Here is a 21,285-nt window from a genome sequence, read left to right as displayed (position 1 = left end):
AGGATCACCTTCACTACAGTAGCAATCTCAATAGGGCTTATTTTCGGGGGAGGGCTTATTTTAGAGGAATCTTACACAGTAAGGGGAGGGCTTATTTTCGGGATAGGTCTCATTATCGGGGAAACATGGTAGTAAGTGTCTGAGGTTTGATTTGACTTCAGGTCTTCCTGACTCCAGACCTAGAGCTCTATCCACTGAGCCACCTAGTGGACCAGTCCTTCCCCACCCTCCCATTAAAATTATATTAAACTGAAATCTGTCTTTTTGCAACTTCTAGAAATAGAGAACAAATCTAATCTGTCTTCCATATGACAGCCTTTTATATACTTGAAGACAACTGTTATGTCCTCTGCTAAGTCTCCTCCTGACTAAACAAATTCAACTCCTTCAAAAGGTTCTTCTATGAAAAAGAAATGAACCTCATATGGTACAGGCTCATAGATTTAGAGAGGGAAAGAATCTGAGAGATTGTGGCTAACTTCCTCATATTATAAATAAGTAAATTGAAGCTCAGGAGGATTATAGCTAGCCAGTGTCTAAGACTAGATTCAACTCCATGTCTTCCTGACTCTAAAATCAGCACTTTATCCACTAAAATCCACTAGCTTCATATGCTTAGGTGGTGAATTTGTTTTGCTTGACTATGTATATTTATTATAAGACTTTTTTTTTCAATAGAGAGAAGAGTGAAAGGGAAAAAAAGAGATTTGTGTTCAACCAAAAAAAGTAAATTTAATTTAAAAACACAATCTTGGGCAGTTTTAATAAACCTTATAAGTCATATGAAATAACATTTTTCACTTCCTGTATTGTCCTCCTAATACACATCGGGTCCTTCTCCAAGGTAGCACATGTGACTCTTAACATTCCTGAGTGTAGCCTAAGCCAGTTGAAAATGTAGATCCTCTCTAATTTTAATGGGCTAATATATATTCATAAAATAAAATAAAAAGAAATATATAAACATGTATGGTTTCCTAAGTCAATATGCAGTCCACAAGGATCCTCATATACAGTTTAGTGACCTGAATTTCTATTTGAGTTGGACACTACTGGTATAACAAAAAATGTCCTAGATTGGAAGGTAGTACAAAGGTTCTAGCACTGCTTCTCTGTTAACTAGCTATGTAACCTTGGTGAAACCAGTTAACTTTTCTGGGGTTTATTTTTCTTGCCTCTAAGATCCTCTCTAGCTCCAAAATTCTAAGTTAGAATATTGACCTGGGACCAGTAAGGATGTTTTTCATTATTTCCTTGATAGATCACAGTTAGATCAGACCTATTTGGTTGGTGGGGGGAAGGGAGGAAGGGGAAGAAGAAAGGAAGGAAGAAGAAGGAAGATTTGCAGACAGGCACTAATAAAGTGCCTGATATAGACACATGAGAACACCTCCACACCAAAACAATTCTTCCAACTTCTTTGTTTAGATTTTCCTGATCTATTTATGTTTCAAGCTTCTTAAAAGAAAATAAATGTGTTTTTTTTCTTTCTTTCATTTTTTTTTTTTGTATCTGCATCCTCAGCCCCTTAGCATGGTATCTGGAATATAATAGGTACTCAATAAATGACTTTTGATTGATTGATCCTGGAAGAGAACTTCTCCATTAGCATAAAATCTTGCATCCCCTGAAATCTGTGGGCAAACCATGGTCAGACTGCTACCTAGAAAGAGCTGATTTCTTGGAAGTAGTTCTATGAGCTAAACACAAAGATCCAACAGTGGGGAATTGAAGCAGGTATGTATAACTCTTCTTATAGCTCTCTTGTATTAGTGAATATATTCGTGTAGTTTGCATATTATCTAATAAACCCTGTTGTAGTTAGAACAACTCAGTATGAGGTTTTCTCTATATTTCTTGAAATACTAAACCTGGGGGCGGCAAGGTGGCACAGTGAATAAAGCACCAGCCCTGGAGTCAGGAGGACCTGAGTTCAAATCCAGCCTTATACATTTAACCAAAATAAAACTAGCCTTGTGACCTTGGGCAAGTCACTTAACCCCAATCACCTTCCAAAAAAGCAAAAAAAGAAAAAGAAATACTAAACCTAACACAATCCTCCACCCTGCATGACTTTTCTCCAAAGAGGAAGATGGGTTTGTCAATTTCAAATTCCCCACTGATACATACATTATCATCCTTATCATTATTATCATATTAATAGCTAGTACTTATATATGCTTTAAGGTTTGCAAAGCATTTTACATATTTCATCTCATTTGATTTTGAAAACAACCCTGTGAAGTAGGTGCTGTTATTATTTGCATTTTACAGAGGAAAAACCTGAGACTTGGAGAGGGACTTACCCAGGGTTACTCAGACCAGCCTTTAAGGGCCTAACATAGGACTTAAAGGGGCAGTTTTGTGGCACAGTGTGACTAAAGTGCCTGCCCTGGAGTTAGGAAGTTAGGAGTTAGGGACACCTGGATCCAAATCTAGCCTCAGACATTTCCTAGCTATGTGACCCTGAGCAAGTCACTTAATGCTGTTTGCCTCAGTTTCCTCATCTGTAAAATGGGCTGGGAAAGAAATGGCAAACCACTCCAATATCTTTACCAAAAAAAACAAACAAACACAAATGGGGTCACAAAGAGTCAGACACAACTGAAATGCATAAACAACAATAGGATTTGAAAATGAAAAATAAAGAAAAGAAATTCTACATGCCGCCTAATGATAAAATTGAAATAAAAGGTTTCATTACTTTTGATCACATGAAGGAGTGAGTTCATCACTTCCTAATGAGAAGAGGAGGGAGCTCCTCTCTGGTCTTAGTTATACTATATAGGGGAAATACACTTACATCTTTGATAGTTGTTCATATCACTACCAGTGGGAGACTTTCATACCAATGAAATAATTAGATTGTGTGTCATCATAGAGCATTTTATCTAGGCATAGAATAATTTTTCCCAAAAAATCTTTGGGTCACTATTCAAGCCCAACTCTCATTCTGCATCATGAGATCAAAGTAACCCTGTATTATCTACAGTAAGGAAAAAAGTCTTCCAAGTTGAAGAGGGTGCAAGTACAAATATAGTGACTAATGGGCCATAAAAAGTCAATGAAGGTTGTCCAGAAGATGGTGAATATTTCTGGCTCTAGGAATTTGGGAAGACTGGCTACTTGAGTGTAGATGGATAATTATGTCAACTATTAAAGTAAATGGTCTTTAGCAAAAACACACAAAAGAAGAAACCTGCTGCTTCCCAAAGTGGCCCATTCCACTGTGGGATATTGTTAAGCAGTTTTTCCTGACATTAAGTCCTAAGTGGCCTCTGTGCAGCATCTATCTGGTTCTTCCATTGGATACTAAATAGACCAAATCTATTTCCTCTTTAATATGACAACCCTCTAGGTATTTGAAGACTAAATTCCAGGTTCTTCTGAGTCTTCTCTCCTCCAGATAAAACATCCTGAGTTCTTTCAATCAAAGCTCATATTCAATTAAATATTTATTAAGGTAAGTATTTATTAGAAACTATGCTAGTCCTTGGGAAAAGAAAGACAAAAACTAGAAATATCTGGCTTCAAGGGAACCTACATGTGGCTGAGGGATTGGTGATAGGGATGGAGGAATGTACACAGTTAGATAAACACTATATATCTATGTAAATGTATATGAGTATATAATATATATAGTATACATATTTAGTGACAGAATAGAAATCATCCATTTCCTTCATGTGCAAATTCAATGTTAATTGTATATATATATATAAAATAAATAAACTTTGTAGTCAAGATGGATGACCATACTCTAGATGACCTCCTCTGCATGTTCTCTTTCCTAACAAGTGTCTTTCCTATACTGTGGCATCTAGAACTGAACATAATATACCAGATGAAATCTGAGGAAGGCAAAGTAAAGCCAGGCAATCACCTGCTTATTGTTAGAAATTGTCTTTAAAAATGCAGCGCAACAGATACCAGAATGGATTAAAAATCATAATCCTACAATATGCTGTTTACATGAAACACATCTGAAACAGGGGGATACACAAAGGGTAAAGGCAAAAGGCTGAAGTAAAATATATCATGCCTCAGCCAAAGTAAAAAAAGCAGGGGTAGCAATCCTTATCTCAGATAAAACAAAAGCAAAAATAGATCTAATTAAAAGAGATAAGGAAGGAAACTATATCCTGCTAAAAGGCACCATCGAGAATGAAGCAATATCATTACTTAACATATGTATGGCAAGTGGTATAGCATTCAAATTCCTAGAAGAGAAGATAAAGGAATTACAGGAAGAAATAGATAGCAAAATTATAGTAGGGGGAGACCTTAATTTCCCCCTCTCTGAACTTGATAAATCCAACCTCAAAATAAAAAAGAAAAAAGTTAAGGAGGTGAATAGAATTTTAGAGAAGGTAGGTATGATAGATCTCTGGAGAAAACTGAATGGGGATAAAAAAGAATATATCTTATTCTCAGCAGTACATGGCACATACACAAAAATCGACCATGTAAATAGGGCATAAAAACCTCACAATTCAGTGCAGAAAGGCAGAAATATTAAATGCATCATTCTCAGATCTTGATACAATAAAAATCACATTCAATAAAGGACCATGGAAAGATAGACTAAAACCAAATTGGAAACTAAACAGTTTAATCCTAAAGAATGAGTGGGTCAAACAAGAAATTATAGGAACAATCAATAACTTCATCCAAGACAATGACAATAATGAGACAACATTCCAAAATTTGTGGGATACAGCAAAGAGAGTTCTTAGGGGAAGTTTAATGTCCCTGAGTGCATACATGAATAAATTCGAGAAAAGGGAAGTCAATGAATTGGGCGTGCAATTGAATATGTTAGAAAAAGAACAAATTGAAAAAACCCAATTAAATACCAAATTAGAAATAATTAAAACCAAAGGAGAGATTAATAAAATTGAAATTAAGAAAACTGTTGAATTAATAAATAAAACTAAGAGCTGGTCTTATGAAAAAACCAATAAAATTGATAGACCCTTAGCAAATATGACAAAAAAAAGAAGAAAAACAAATTATGAGTATCAAAAATGAAAAGGGTGAATCTACCTCCAATGAAGAAGAAATTAAAACAATAATTAGGAATTATTTTGCCAAATTGTATGCACATAAATTTGACAATCTTAGTGAAATGGATGAATATTTACAAAAATATAAATTGGTCAGATTAACTGAAGAGGAAGTAAATTACTTAAATAACCCCATCTCAGAAAAAGAAATTGAACAAGCCATCAGTCAACTCCCTAGGAAAACATCTCCAGGGCCAGATGGATTTACTAGTGAATTCTATCAAATATTTAAAGAACAATTGATTCCAATACTCAACAAACTATTTGGGAAAATTAGTAAAGAAGGAGTCCTACCAAATTCATTCTATGACACAAATATGGTACTGATACCTAAATCAGGAAGAGATAAAATGGAGAAAGAAAATTATAGGCCAATTTCCCTCATGAATTTGGATGCAAAAATTTTAAATAAAATATTAGCAAAAAGACTACACCTGGGGTGGCTAGGTGGCACAGTGTGTAAAAGTGCTGGCCCAGAGTCAGGAGGATCTGAGTTTGGTTCCGACTTCAGACACTTAGCACAAAAATACTAGCCATGTAACCTTGGGCAAGTTACTTAACCCCAACTGCCCTCCAAAAGGCAAAAAAAAAAAGACTACACCAACTTATCACAAGAATAATACACTTTGATCAGGTAGGATTTATTCCAGGAATGCAAGGATGGTTTAATATTAGGAAAACCATCAGTATAATTGATCGTATCAACAATAAAATTAGCAGAAACCACATAATTATCTCAATAGGTACAGAAAAGGCTTTTGACAAAGTACAACATCCATTCCTATTAAAAACACTAGAAAGTATAGGAATAAATGGAGCCTTCCTTAAAATAATAGGTAGCATCTATTTAAAGCCATCAGCAAGTATTATATGTAATGGGGATAAGCTAGAAGCATTTCCAATAAGATCAGGAGTGAAATAAGGGTTTCCACTATGACCCTTCTTATTCATTCTGGTACTAGGAATGTTAGTTGTAGCAACTAGAGAAGAAAAAGAAATCAAAGGAATCAAATTAGGCAAAGAAGAGACAAGTTATCACTCTTTGTGGATGATATACTTAGAGAATCCTAGAGAAGCAAGTAAAAAACTATGTGAAACAATAAATTTGGCAAAGTTGCAGGATGTAAAATAAACCCACATAAATCCTAGGCATTCCTATATATTTCTAATGAAATCCAACAGCAAGAGATAGAAAGAGAAATCCCATTTAAAGTTACTGTAGATATTATAAAATATTTGGGAATCTACCTGCCAAAACAAACCCAGGACCTATATGAACACAGCTACAAAACACTTCTCACACAAATAAATTCAGATCAATTGCTCATGGCTGGGTCAAGCTAATATAATAAAAATGACAATTTGGGGGTGGCCAGGTAGCACAGCGAGTAAGAGCACTGGCTCCAGTGTCGGGATGACCTGGGGATCGACCGGGCTCAGACACTTAGCACCCACCCAGAAACACCTGGCCCTGTAACCTTGAGCAAGTTACTTAACCCCAATTGCTTAGGGGTGGCCAGGTGGCTCAGTGAGTAAGAGCACTGGCCCCAGTGGTGGGATGACCTGGGATCGAATCCAGGCTCCAATACTTCGCACCACACCCAGAAATAACTGGCCGTGTAACCTTAAGCAAGTTACTTAACCCCAATTGCTTAAAAAAAAGACAATTTTACCTAAATTAAATTACATATTTAGTGCCATACCAATAAACTTGCCAAAAAATTACTTTGTAGAACTAGAAAAAATAGTAACAAAATTCATTTTGAAGAACAAAAGGTCCAGAATATCAAGGGAATTAATGAAAAAAAAATGCTAGGGAAGGTGACCTAGCAATACCAGATTTTAATCTGTATTATAAAGCATCAGTCATCAAAATTACTTGGTACTGGCTGAGGAATAGAGCAGTGGATCAATGGAATAGACTGGATACAAGAAACTCAGCAATCAACAACTATAATAATCTACTCTTTGATAAACCCAAAGCACCTAGTTTTGGGGATAAGAACTCACTATTTGACAAAAACTGCTGGGAAGACTGGAATATAGAATGGCAGAAACTGGCATAGACCATTATCTAACACCATATACCAAAATCAAGTCTAAATGGGTGCATGATCTAGGTATAAAGGATAATACTGTAAGCAATCTGGGAAAGCAAGGAATAGTTTACCTATCAGATTTATAGAGAGGAGAAGACTTTATGACCAAACAAGAATTAGAGAGCATTTTAAAATGCAAAATGGATAACTTTGATTATATGAAACTGAAAAGCTTCTGTACAAACAAAGTCAATGTAACCAAGATTAAGAGGGAAGTGAAAATTTGGGAAAGAATTTTTACAATCAATATCTCTGACAAAGACCTCATTTCTTTTTGTTCCTCTCTTTTTTATTTTTTAGTTTACATCATTCATTTCCACAAGATTTTGAGTTACAAATTTTCTCCCCGATTTTCCCTACATACCACTCCAAAACACCATTCCCACTGAATATCCCCTCCCCCAATCTGCTCTCTCCCATATCTTCCCCCATTTCCCCTTTCACTTTCCAGTAGGACATGGTAGATCTCTATGCCCCACTGCCTGTATATTTCATTTCTCAATTACATGAAAAATAATAATAATATTATGTATATATATATATATATTTTTTTTTAAACATCTTATTTTAAAACTTTGGATTCCAGATTCTTTCCTTTCCTCCCTCATCACCCACTCTTACTGGGAAGTTAAGCAATTCAATATTGGTTGTACATGTGTAGCTATGAATATATGGATATATGAATATATCCATAGTGGATATATTGTAAAAGATTGACTATATTTCTCTCCATCCTAGCACACCCCCCACTTGTTCTATTCTCTACTTTGATCCTGTCCCATTTCAAAAGTGGGTGCTTCCAACTTCCGTCCCCCCCAAGCCTGCCCTCCCTTCCATTGTCCCCCCTCTCTTTTCCTTCTCCTCCACTCTCCAGTAGGGTGAGATGCCCTATTTAGTGTGTGTGTCATTCCCTCCCTAAGCCAAATTCAATGAGAATAAGATTGACTCATTCGCTTTTGCCTTCCCGTTCTTCCCCTCAATTGTAACAATTTTCCCTTGCCTCTTCGACATGAGATAATTTACCCTGTTCTGTCTCTCTCCATCTCCTCTCATTATATTCCTCTCTCACCTCTTAATTTCACCTTTTACTTATCATCCCTTCCTATCCAATTGGTCCTGTGCCCTCTGTCCATGTATACCTGTAGAGATATACACACACTCACATATGTATTCATATGCCCATATACCCTCCTATATAGACATATATATATGTATGTATACATATACACACATATACATACATACATACATACATACACACACACATATACATTTCTAGTCCCTCCAACAAGTCTCATACTGAGAAAAGTTCCATTGGTTACAATTATAGTTTTTCCATGTAGGAATATAAGCAATTCAACTTTTATAAATTCCTTATGATTTCTTTTCCCTGTTTACCTTCTCAAGCTTCTCTTACTTCTTGTATCTGAACATCAAATTTTCTATTCAACTCTGTTTTTTTTTCTATCAAGAATGCTTGAAAGTCCTTATTCCACTGAATGACATATTTTCCCCTGAAACATGATACTCAGTTTTGCTAGGTAGGTGATTCTTGGTTTTAATCCCAGCTCCTCTGCCCTCCAGAATACCATATTCCAAGCCTTCGATCCCTCAGTGTAGAAGCTGCCAGGACAATAGTTATCCTGATTGTGTTTCCACAATATTGAAATTGTTTCTTCCTGACTGCTTATAATATTTTCTCCTTGATCTGGGAATTCCAGAACCTGGCTATAATATTCCCAGGAGTTTTCTTTTTGGGATTTTTCAGGAGGTGATCGGTAGACTCTTTCAACCTCTATTTTGTCCTCTGGTTCTAAAACATCAGGGCAATTTTCCTTGAGAATTTCTTCAAGGATGATTTCTAGGTTCTTTTTTTTATCATGGCTTTCAGGTACTCCAGTAATGTTTAAATTCTCTCTCCTGGATCTATTTTCCAGGTCAGTGGTTTTTCCCATGAGATATTTCACATTGCCTTCTATTTTTTCATTTGTTTAAATCTATTTAATAGGATCTTGATTCCTCATCAAGTCACGAGCTTCCCTTTGCTCCAATCTAATTCTGAAGGAATGATTCTCTTCAGTGAATTTTTGAGATTCTTTTTCCATCTGGCAAAAATGGCTTTTTAAGGCATTCTTCTCCTCATTTCCTTTTTGGGCCTCTTTTGCCACCTGAGTAAGTCTAATTTTTAAGGTGTTATTTTCTTCACTCAGGTTGTTGACTCCCATTTCATAATTTTCTTGCATTGTTCTCATTTCTCTTCCCAATTTTTCCTCCACTTCTCTTATTTGATTTTCAAATCCTTTTTAAGCTCCTATATGGCCTGTAACCAGCTCATATTTTTCTTGGAAGCTTTTGGTGCAGGAGTTCTTACTTCTCTGTCTTCCTCCTGTTCCATGCTTTGATCCTTTTCATCCCCAAAATAGGAGTGTAAAGTTGGGTTGCTCTGTTTGCTTTGCTTCTCTCATTTGCTCATGTTGCCACTCAGTTACTTGACTTTTGAGCCTTTTGCCACAGTAGAACTCTGCTACCAGAAATGGGAGCTTTATTCCAAACACTGGGGTTTTCACAGCTGCTGGATGTATTAGTTGGGTGCCCTCTCTAAAGCCTTTACATGCTCTGGCAGATTGTTCATGCACCCCACGACCTCCACCCTAGACTGCAATCCAGATCCAAGCAGGTTAAAGCAAGAGTGATTACCCTTCAGACTGGTCACTTGGTCCCCCTACAATCTGTATAGCAGGAGCTGAAACAGCCACAAGGCAGTGTCATGACCACCACACCTGAGCTACTTCTTGCCCCAAGGGCAAAGGCCGGATCACAGTTCCAAACTCCCTGTTCCTGCGAAGTCTACACTGACCTCTCACTTTGTCTTTGGTATCTATGGGTTGATAATTCTGGAAACCACTACAGCTGCTGGTGATCTGGAGTCCCTCCAGCCAGCAGCTGGTCAGGCCCTCCCTGAAGCTAGAACCTGGGCCTCAACAGGACTTGGCTCGGCTCCCAGAGTGCTGTGCTGGCCCCTTCCTGCCAGCCTGCCAGGCTGTCCTCAGTGGGAGGTTAGCTTCTCTGTGTCATTTTGTGGGTTCTGTAGATCCAAAGTTTGTCTAGAGTCATTTTTTACATGAATTGGAGGAGGTGGGAGCTGGAGCTGCACAGAAGTCCTGTTTCTACTCCTCCATTTTCTAAAGGCCTCATTCTTAAAATATACAGAGAATTGAGTCAAATCTCTAAGAATACTAGTCATTTCCTAATTGATAAATAGACAAAGGATATTAAAAGGCAGTTCCCAGAGGAAGAAATTAAAGATATTTATAAGTATATGAAAAAATGCTCTAAATCACTATTGATTAGAGAAATGCAAATCAAAAATGGTATTGCTGGGTCAAAGGTATGAAATTACTTATAGCCCTTTGGGCATAGTTCCAGACTGCTTCTAGAATGGTTGAATCAATTCACAACTCCACCAGCAATGCATCAGTGCTCTAATTTTTCTACATCTTCTCCAGCATTTTTCATTTTCCTGTTTTGTCATCTTAGCCAATCTGCCTGGTGAGGTGTGGTACCTCAGAGTTGTTTTGATTTGCCTTTCTCTAATGTAACGTTTACAAATTTTTATGTGTCATATTGCATTGATCCCTCAATTGGAAATGTCACAATTTTTATTTTAACTCTCACCCGCTATTCAGTGGTTCCTGTACATACAGAAAATTGGTATGGATCTTCGGGGGAACATACTTTTAAAAATCTCATGTATAATAGCAAACCTAGGAGAAAACACTATATTAGCTGTATTATTATTGGTATATCTATGCTGATTGCTTTAATTGCTTCTTCTACTTCTATTGCCATGTCAAGTTTCAGAAGTGAGAAATCAAATGGTACAGGCTCACTTTATGGAGCCTTTAGCTCACAATGTAACCACTGGATTTATTTAACAAGCAGATATAGACAGAACATTGATGTCTATGATAAAAGAAGTCACTGACGCAGTAGTGGCAGTAGGGGATGAAGTTGATTTGCTTCATTTTGAAACCTCTCTTCTCTGTGATTACAGATTTAAACATATTTGTGTTATGCCTATCACTTACTCTAATGTTTCTTCATATGATTGGTAATGCATAAAAAATAATTTAAATGGATTTTTTTTCTGAACATTTAATTTAAAAAATGACATTGCTTGGTCTCAGACACTTAACACATTTACTAGCCATGTGACTTTGAGCGAGTCACTTAACCCCAATTTCCCTCCAAAAAAAAAGCAAAAAAAAAAATACCAAACCAAAAAAAAAAAAAAATGACATTGCTGCCCTCCATCATCTTGCCAGAGAAATAGATTGTGCCTCTACTGAAGATCTCACTCCTGATAAAGCACCCAAACAGATTACATCCTGGTTTTCATCCAGTTCCCATTGGTGGACCACCTTTGAGGCTTGGATAGGCATTGCATGTGCTATTATAATCCTGTTTTGTTTATTTCCCATAATAACTGTATGTATACTTAAATGCATTCTATTAGCCTGGACGGATGTACATGCAGACATAAATTTGACCTGTCTTAAAACAAAAAGGGGGAATTGTGAGGGGACAGATGTCCCCATATAAAATTTATAATGGCTGGTGACTGCCAGGTAACCTTTACACCAGTGATCCAGGTTGAAGACCTATGGGAAAGAAGGTGCTGTACTAGGTTGAATGCACACTAATTGCTTATTCCTTGGTATGCACAGATCTTTGTCATAAGGTCTCCAAGGTCACAGCTGCCTGCAAGTTCTCCTTCAAGGACACCTAATGGCCTTTTGCTTGTTTGGATGACAGGTATATGTGCTGGCTTGGCCCTCCCTTGAAAGCTGATTGTTTCTTTTGTTTTCCCCTCTTAATGATCAATCATGTATACTCCAAAGCATGCACATACACCAAAGGCTTGAGAAAATATATAATCACACTTTTCTCTGAATAAACTTGAGCTATATGATTTCCCCATATGGACTCCCATCTCCCTTTCATATCTCTCTGAGAATTCATGCATTAAACTGGTCTTAGTGCACCCCAAGACAGCTGCGGAGATTCTAACACAAGGGGTCCTTATAGGGTTGTATCCCAAAGAGATTATAGAAGTGGGAGGAAGACCCATATGTACAAAAATATTTATAGCAGCTCTTTTTGTGGTGGCATAAAATTGGAAATTAAGGGGATGCCCATCAATTGGGGAATGGCTAAACAAGTTATGGTATACGAATGTAATGGAATACTATTGTGCCATAAGAGCAAATGGACTTCATATTTACCTGGAGAGGCTTATATGAACTGATGCTGAGTGAGAAAAGCAGAACCAGGAGAAATTTGTACACAATTACAGACACAACGTATGTGTGATGACCAACTTTGATAGACTGGACTCTTCTCAGCAATGCAGGACTATAAGTCAACTCCAAAAGACTCATGATGGATAGAGATGTCTACATTCAGAGAAAGAACTAGAAAGAATATAGTTTGAATGCAGATTGAAGCAAACTACTTGTTCTCTTTCTTCTTATTGTTTGGTTTTATTTCCTCTTTCCCATTGTTCATTCCATCTGTTACAATCCTTCTTTATAACCTGACTAAAGCCTAATGTGAAAGTATCTGCAGATCCTATACCTGATTGTATGCCTCCACTGGGAGAGGGGGGTAGAGAGAGGGAGGGGAAAAAAATTGAAACTCAAAGAACTGTGGAACTGAATCTTATAAACTAAAAGTAAACAAACAAATTAATAAAGACCAAAAAAAAATTTTTTAAATGCCTCCCAAGATGCTTTTTTTTAAAAAGCAATCGGGGTTAAGTAACTTGCTCAGGGTTACATGGCCAGTTATTTCTGGGTGTGGTGCTGAGTATCTGAGCCCAGATTTGATCCCCAGGTCATCCCAACACTGGAGCTGGATCTTACTTGCTGAGCCACCTAGCCACCCCTAAGCAATTGGGGTTAAGTAACTTGCTCAAGGTTACACAGCCAGGTGTTTCTGGGTGGGTGCTAAGTGTCTGAGCCCGGGATTCCATCCCCAGGTCATCCCAACACTAGAGCCAGTGCTCTTACTCACTGTGCTACCTGGCTGCCACCCAAGATGCTTAAAAAAAAAATATTAAGGACTGCAATTTTATTGGAAGTTTGACCTCTTTTTAAAAAATATTTTATTTTTCTCTAGTTCACAAGTTTATTAGTTTATCATTATTATATTAGTTTAGATCACATTTGCTTTTTTGGCAACTCCCTTACACTGTTTAGTCCTCTTGGGATCACAATTCACTAAAACAAAACAAACAAAACAAAACAAAACAAAAAAACCCAGATCCTTTTTTTAAGCTGCTACCTACCCATGACTCCCCCTTCTTGTATTTGTATAATAAATCTTTTTGATTCTTTTGAACTCAAGGATAGGTCTTTACATTTGTTGCTTTTAAATTTCAAATTAGATTGACTAAACCCAGTGTTCTAGCCTGTAGAAAAATCTTTTTGAATCCTAACTCTTTCATTCTACATGTTAAATATCTCTCCCAGATTTATGTCATCTGTAAATTGGATAAACATGCCATCCATTTCTTACTCCAAGTCATTGATTTAAAAAGGAAAGTTAAAGAAGAAAGGACCAAGTACAAATCTCTGGGCCATTCTAACAACTTTCTCCCAAGCTGACAATAATCAAAGAAAGATTCCTCTTTACTTTATTAGCAATAACTAAGGTTTTGTATTTCTGAAGCTATTCTTATAGCTATGACATATTTTCATATTCATCATCTCTTACTTGTCTTTGCTTCCATCTCATATATATATATATATAGATAGATAGATAGATATAGATATATATATAATCTTTTAAGAATTTAAGTAGGGGTGGCTAGGTGGTACAGTGAATAGAGCACCAGCCCTGGAGTCAGGAGGACCTGAGTTCAAATCTGGCCTCAGACACTTAACACAAAAACTAGCTGTGTGACCATGGACAAGTCACTTAACCCCAACTGCCCTCCATAAAGCAAAAAAAAGAAGAATTTAAGTAGGTTAGTGGAATCCTTGTACATCTACATTGATTCCTTCAGACAACTTTCACTTTTCCTTCTCGTTAGAATTGTTTCCCTCTGTCTTCAGAATATCATTCTGGGATAGTTTCTCCCATAGAATTTTGGTTCATGGGTTCCTACATATTCTTCCTCTGAACCTGCTAAAATCTGCTCTCCCAAAATCAAAGGTGCATATCAGACTCTGACTAGCTTTCTTGTTTTTTATCACAAACTCTATGAGGGAATGATCACTTACCATCCAGGTTATCATCATTTCCAAACCAAGAATCAGATTCACAATAGAAATTTTCCTCATTGGTTCCTCTACTTTTTGCAAGATGAAATTACCATTAAAGCAAGTCAAGAAGTTACTAACTACTTAGCTCTTGTCAGAGAAACAGAACCCGTTCCACCCTCTGGATAGTGACTACTACTACCATCATGTCTCTTTGCTAATCCTGTGATCTATTTCCTATTTGTTTATGTTTATGTCATATCCTCTTAATATATTTTAATTTGGGGGGGGTGGCAGAAAATGTTTTGTAGCACCTGGCTCTTCTCTCACATCTGTGTCCCCACTGAAAGCTCTTCTAGATTTGAGGTGCACTTGTGTTTGTGTATGTGTGCCCACAAAAGATCACACTGCACAAACCCCAACTAATGTTGGGTACAACTAGAGGGTAATTGTTCTTCCTTTTCCAAGATGATCAATGACATCAGTAGGGTGATGTCTTTTCTTGCATGTGAATTGGGCTTAAGTGAAGCAGAGTTGTGAAAAGTCATCAGGCTCACTCTCTCTCCCAGAGTCATTAAAGTCCAATGGCAAGACAAAAGTCAAGACAGCTTGTGATGGCCTGAGATGCAGCGGATGACCTTGGTGTCCTTGATATCTGACCAGACTCTAAGCACTCCACAGCCCCTGCTTCAGCAGCCTTCATGGTTGTTGAAATAAATTGTTCTCATCTGCCCATTCTGCTAGGGAAAGTCTTCCCATGCTTAGGGTAGATATCGGCCCAACTCTCCAGTGGGTTTGAGGCCTGTTGGATTATACTCAACCTAGTTTAGCCCATCTTCTGAGATGATTTTATTGGGGTGTGTTGACTATACATGCTACAGCTTCTTGGAGCCACAGGTGAAAGGCTTTACTTTAAAGTAAAAGACAAATAATTGATAATTTAGCAAGATATACCAAGCAAAATATGGTTCCCATACACCCCAAAGTGCACTCTTCCCCACATCACCAGTAGGAGCACTGTAAGCCACAGGATTCAGTGGTGGGTCATGTGTAGAGGACACATGTCACCAGGGCACACACATGTCGAAGGCACACATACGTCCACACACCTTGGATGTATCAGCGTCAGTGGCATTCTGTGGCATGTCATTGTCCATCTGCTTTCTCTTCTGATCTGGGCTCTGCTGTGGTCCCTTTATTTATGCTTTGCTGACTATTGCTGGGCACCTTCACTGAGATGAGTCTCTTGCTTCCTTTATGCTTTAGGAATACCCTTTGTGGTTGAAGTTAGTGCCTTTTGCTCTCTGTTGCCATCTGCTGGTCTTTGACTACTTTGAAGCTTCTTTCCCCACAAGAATATGGGTCTTCGGCTTTCTCTTCTTCATAGCTTCAAGGAGTCATCTTGAGCTCTTATGGGGTGTAATATCCAAGCAACTAGCTAAGGAAAACTTTAGATCTCCATGTCTCTCTTTTGTTTTTGGTTTTCTCATTTGTTTGTTTTTAGGCAAGGCAATTGGGGTTAAGGGACTTGCCCAAGGTCCCACAATTAGTGTTAAATGTCTGAGATCAAATTTGAACTCAGGTCCTCCTGACTCCAGGGCCAGTGCTCTATTCACTGTACCACCTAGTTGGCCCCTCCATGTCTCTCTTTTGGACTGACTTCTCCCATGTCTTTTAAATGGTTTCAGTCTGTCTCTATCAGAATTATTCTAAGAAGTACTCAATATTCTAATCTGTGATGTTAGCAATTTTCCAATAAATTGCTGGACACAACTCATCTTGTGTGTGTCTTGCCTGTGCCCTCCCATTTATTTGTCATAGGATGTCCAGTCAATAAGCCATTAACTTCCCTCCCTTTGTACTGACACCATGAGGACACCAGTGGAATACTTGGGGGCACATCTATTATTCCTCAATCTGGTTACAGGACCAAACTAGCTTCTTTTTTGCTCATATATTTCTCTAATGATATTCTTAACTCTAGTTCTTCCAAGTGTCATATTCTGTTATTATAATGTATAATATTAATATAGAAACATACAATATGATATGTAAGCTATTATATGTATTATAACATTAGATGTATACTTAGCATAGTATCAGGCACACTTGTTACTTAGTCATTCAGTCATGTCTGACTCTTCATGACCCTATGGATCATATTGTTCATGGGGTTTTCTTAGCAAAGATACTGGAATAGTTTGTCATTTCATTCTCCAGTGGATTAAGGCAAACATGACTTGCTCAGTCACACAGCTAATAAGTGTCTGAGGTGTGATTTGAATTCAGGTCTTCCTGACTCCAGATTGTAGCAGCAAGCACCCCAGCATCCCCAGGGTGGCTGCTGACACAGGTTCTTGGATCTGCTTTGATAAAGGAAAGCAACTCAAAATGGCTTAACAAGCTTACTTAAATCAGTCAGATATGTATCGTTTACCTAGTTCAGGGGGAAAAGGTCAGCACCCCGAACTTCAGAATATACAGACAGAATTATCAAGACAGAGAAACAGATCAAGTAGACAGTTTCCAAACTGTCCAACCTTTACATCCATACCAAATCAACATCTGGGGTTTTTTTTTCAAAGCCAAGGGGCTCTCAACAACAGCTTCCCAGAGTTTCATCTGATTAAATCACAGAACACTTCTCAAAGTGAGCCCCCAAAACAAAGCCTCAGATCAGGATTTATATAGCCTTCTCCTGGCTCAGAGAATGTAACAACCTTTTTGACCCACTGGCCAATCAAGAAGTATCCACTGAAAAACAAGCCTCCCACCCCAGGCTCCAGGTGCACTAGCCTAGGGGCAGGGAAGATCTTAAAAATTTACATTCCCATTACACAGGTCCAACAATATATCCACTGAGACCTCTTGTCTGATACATAATAGATGCTTAATAAATGTCCATTGATTGATAAAATAGGATATTCCAGAGGCAGCTGGTATCACAATGTATATAGGATTCCTGGAATCAAAAGACCTGAATTGAAATTTTGCCCTAGATATTTAGTAGCTGTGTGACCCTGAACAAGTCACTTAATCTCTTTTTCCCTCAGTTTCCACAACTGTAAAACAGGAATAATAATAGCATCTACCTCCTAGGATTACTATGAGATTCAAATGACGTATTTTTAAAGATCTTAGTACAGTGCTTGGAACACAGTTTGCAGTATATAAATGTTTGTCTCCATTATATTATATGACAAGACATTATATCACATTATATTTCATTACATTTATCATAAACTTCCTCATACCCTCTATGTGACTCATCATTGCCCTCTTTGTGACTGTCAATAAGTGAAAACTGTTTTGACTGGTATGGTTCCAGCCCCCAGGTTCCAAGTATACCAAGACTAGTAAGCCTAGAGCCTAGACATTAACAGCCTCTGGTTGGAGTAGCACATTTAAGATTAAGTTCCTTACATCCCTGCCTCTCATTCCTCACTCTTTATTAGGTGATTTAGAAAATATCCTTATCTTACATAGAAAACAAGTTGATGTCCTATTGGCATCATATTGGCTCCTATGTAAGTTTGAGCCCTCAAGGGCACTGGGCTTTCCCCTTCCATGTGCTGTCCATTGTGGGTATGGAGGCCACACCTAAGACTGACCTTAAAAGCAACTGTTTTCTTCCCCTTGTCAGTAGCAACAAACTTTGCTAAAAGTTATCTCTGAGTGATCTGTCTGTTGTCATCTGAACTTCCCTGAACTATCATTTTTAATCCTCATAGACTATAGAATCTAAGCCATACAGCAATACTTGTTAATATTAATATTTTTTAAAATGAGTCTTTGTTTCTGGGAAAATTTAGTTCATTAAAAAGGATTTGTAATTTGCTAAAGGCAATTCAGCTCATTCATCTTCCCTTGCTTCATTCTGGGACCAATTTACTGCTCATCTGCACTTTCTGTCATGTGCATATATGTAAATACATACATATACATCTATATACATATGAACATGTATATGTGTATATGGACAAGTTCTACAGATTATACATTTAATTTCATGTCATAATTTCGCCAATAAATATTTTTCATCCACTTGGCTTTTCCTACATATATGGTTATTCTAAACTCTTCTGAGTGGTTATAGATTTCTTCCAATAGATTCTATAATATTTTAGGACCAAATGCAACCAGGGCAATGTCATTTCTAAACAGCAATATCTGGAAGACCTCACTGTCCATATAAAATCTCTTACCAACTTGGATTCTGTGTTAAATCTCTTCTATCATAATGGCAAATAAACATCTTTGTCTAACATCAGTCACTTAACTAAATAGATAAGGGCAAGTAGGTGGCACAGTGGATAGAGTGCCAGGCCTGAAGTCAGAAAGACTTCTTCCTGAGTTCAAATCTGGCCTCAAACACCTACTAGCTGTGTGAGCCTGGGCAAGTCACTTAACAATGTTTATCTCAGTCCCTTATCTGTAAAATGAGTTGGAGAAGGAAATGGCAGACCAGTCCAGTATCTTTGTCAAGAAAACCCCAAATGAGGTCACAGAGAGTCAGAAATGACTGAAGTGACTGAACTACAATAACAGATAGATAGATAGATAGATAGATAGATAGATAGATAGATAGATAGATAGATAGATAGATAAACAGACTGATAGATTAAATAGACAGAATTATAAGAAATGAAATTGATTATATTTTAACATATTGGAAAAAACTCTACTGATATGGGACTCATTCTAGAGTCAGTTGTTAAGAGCACAGATCAAAATTAAAACAAAGTTGCCCCTTGCTCCTGCCTCACTGCTCCGTCTGGCCCCTTAACCCCCCTGCCATGGCCACCTTCAGTATCCGACCCGAAGCCCAAGCCAAGGTAGATTTGTTCAGAAAGGAGTTATGTGCTCAGGCAGAGATCCTACTTGGAACTTATTTCCCTGAGAAGATTTCAGAGCTGGATGAGTTCTTGAAGGATCCATCTCTGAATGAGGCTGATTTGAGTCTCTTAAAGGCCCTCCCGGATATCCCAATCCCTGACCCAGCCAAAGAAAAAGAGAAGGAAGAGCGTCGGAAACAACAAGAGAAGGATGATAAGAATGAAAAGAAAAAAGAGGAAGACAAAGATAAAGGTCCTCCTTGTGGGCCTGTAAGCTGCAATGAGAAGATTGTGGCCCTTCTGGGGCAGTTGAAGCCTGAGATCAAAAATGTGAAAGAACAGTTAAATATGGTTTCCATGTGGCTACAGCTACAGGTGCCCCGAATAGAGGATGGAAACAACTTTGGAGTAGCTGTCCAGGAGAAGGTATTTGAGCTGATGACTACACTCAGAACTAAGTTGGATGGCTTCCAAACCCAGATCTCAAAGTACTTCTCTGAAAGGGGTGATGCAGTGGCTAAAGCAGCAAAGCAGCCACATGTGGGTGACTACCGACAGCTGGTTCATGAATTGGATGAAGCACAGTATGGAGAGACAAGACTGATGGTCATGGAGATCTGAAATACTTATGCTGTATTATATGATATCATCCTGAAGAATTTTGAGAAGATCAAGAAGCCCAGGGGAGACACAAAAGGAATGATCTACTGAAAAAATGGAGCCTGTCTTCCTTCTCCATCACCACTTAACTAAGATTATCTGTCTTGCCACAGTCCAGCTTCCATTTAGAACTTCCCCTCTTATCCATACCTTGCCTTCTAGGCACCAATAAATTTTGTCACACCATAAAAAAAAAATTAAAACAAAGTTAGAAGAATAAAAAGGAGAAAAAAAGATAAGGCATGTAATTGAAATAACTAAATCATAACCCATTCAAACTGTTTATGGACAATGAAACAGATAATGGATGGAAGAAAGGCCATAGAAACAGACAATAATAATTCCAGATAGTTATTAACTGATGTAAATCATTTATTAAAACAAGGAGACCAAATGAAGTTGAAAACACCTTAGTTAGCACATGATTAACAATATGCTGAGCAAATCAGTCAACCAATCAAGTATTTATTAACCTCCTGCCTTGTGTTTGGTACTATAGTAAGTAAAGAGAGATAGCAGCCAAAGTCAACACCAGTTTAGAATATAACTTAAAAAAAAAAATCTCATGGAGAAGAATGACAGAACATTATTGCCTCATGAAAAAGTGGAAAGTAAAAAACAGTGGGAAGTAGTGGAGGATAAGATCAATTTAGATAATATTTGATGAGAAACAACAAACTAAATTATCACAAGAGCCTTCAATGATAAAAATGAAAGGACAACAAAAGAAAAATGAAAACAATCCACAAAGGTGTTTATAAGAAAACTGTCCCACTATTGAGGACAGGAGAGACACCACCTTTGGTTTCTAACTTCACAGTTGCAGATTTACTTATAGTAGAGATGGAATTTCTCTAAGAAAAATAAGGATGGGAAAAGTAGTTGGATTAGAAAAAAAAACAAAAGGAGATCCATGCTGGAAACCACACAATTGTGAAGGCATTAAATGATCTGTTCATAAGGTATATCAGAAAGAAGTGAAGATACTAAACATGTAGGAAAGAAATCTTAAAACTTCCTAATGCTGAAAAAAAAGATAATTGACATCAACAATGTCAATTAGTAATGTCAACCTGCATGCTCAATTCCCCATGTTAAAAAAAATTATTAGGGGGGCAGCTAGGTGGCACAGTGAGTAAAGCACCAGCCCCAGAGTCAGGAGGACCCAAGTTCGGTTCCAGCCTCAGACACAACACCCACACAAAAAACCTAGCCGTGTAACCTTGGGCAAGTTACTTAACTCCAATTGCCCTCCAAAAAAGCAAAAAAAAAAAAAAAAATTATTAGAATCTCTCCACACTGGCCTCTTTACTGTCCCTCACACAAGATGCTCTATCTCCTCATTCTGGGCATTTTTACC

The 21,285-nt window shown here is 37.6% G+C and overlaps 1 protein-coding gene and 1 pseudogene across 1 annotated transcript in view; one reads left to right on the top strand and one right to left on the bottom strand.

The window, feature by feature from the left end:
* Positions 1–21,285, bottom strand: part of PRPF18 (pre-mRNA processing factor 18) — a 533,171-nt gene that overhangs the window by 70,908 nt on the left and 440,978 nt on the right. The gene's annotated exons all lie outside the window — the stretch shown is intronic.
* Positions 19,181–20,132, top strand: LOC138175750 (proteasome activator complex subunit 1 pseudogene; annotated as a pseudogene).

This window comes from Petaurus breviceps, unplaced genomic scaffold (assembly GCF_028583685.1).
Source record: "Petaurus breviceps papuanus isolate PSGF00001 unplaced genomic scaffold, PetGlider_PUasm1.0 79, whole genome shotgun sequence".
Lineage (NCBI taxonomy): Eukaryota > Metazoa > Chordata > Mammalia > Diprotodontia > Petauridae > Petaurus > Petaurus breviceps.
Note: the sequence above shows the minus strand (reverse complement) of the source record. Positions and strands in the feature narration are given on the sequence as shown.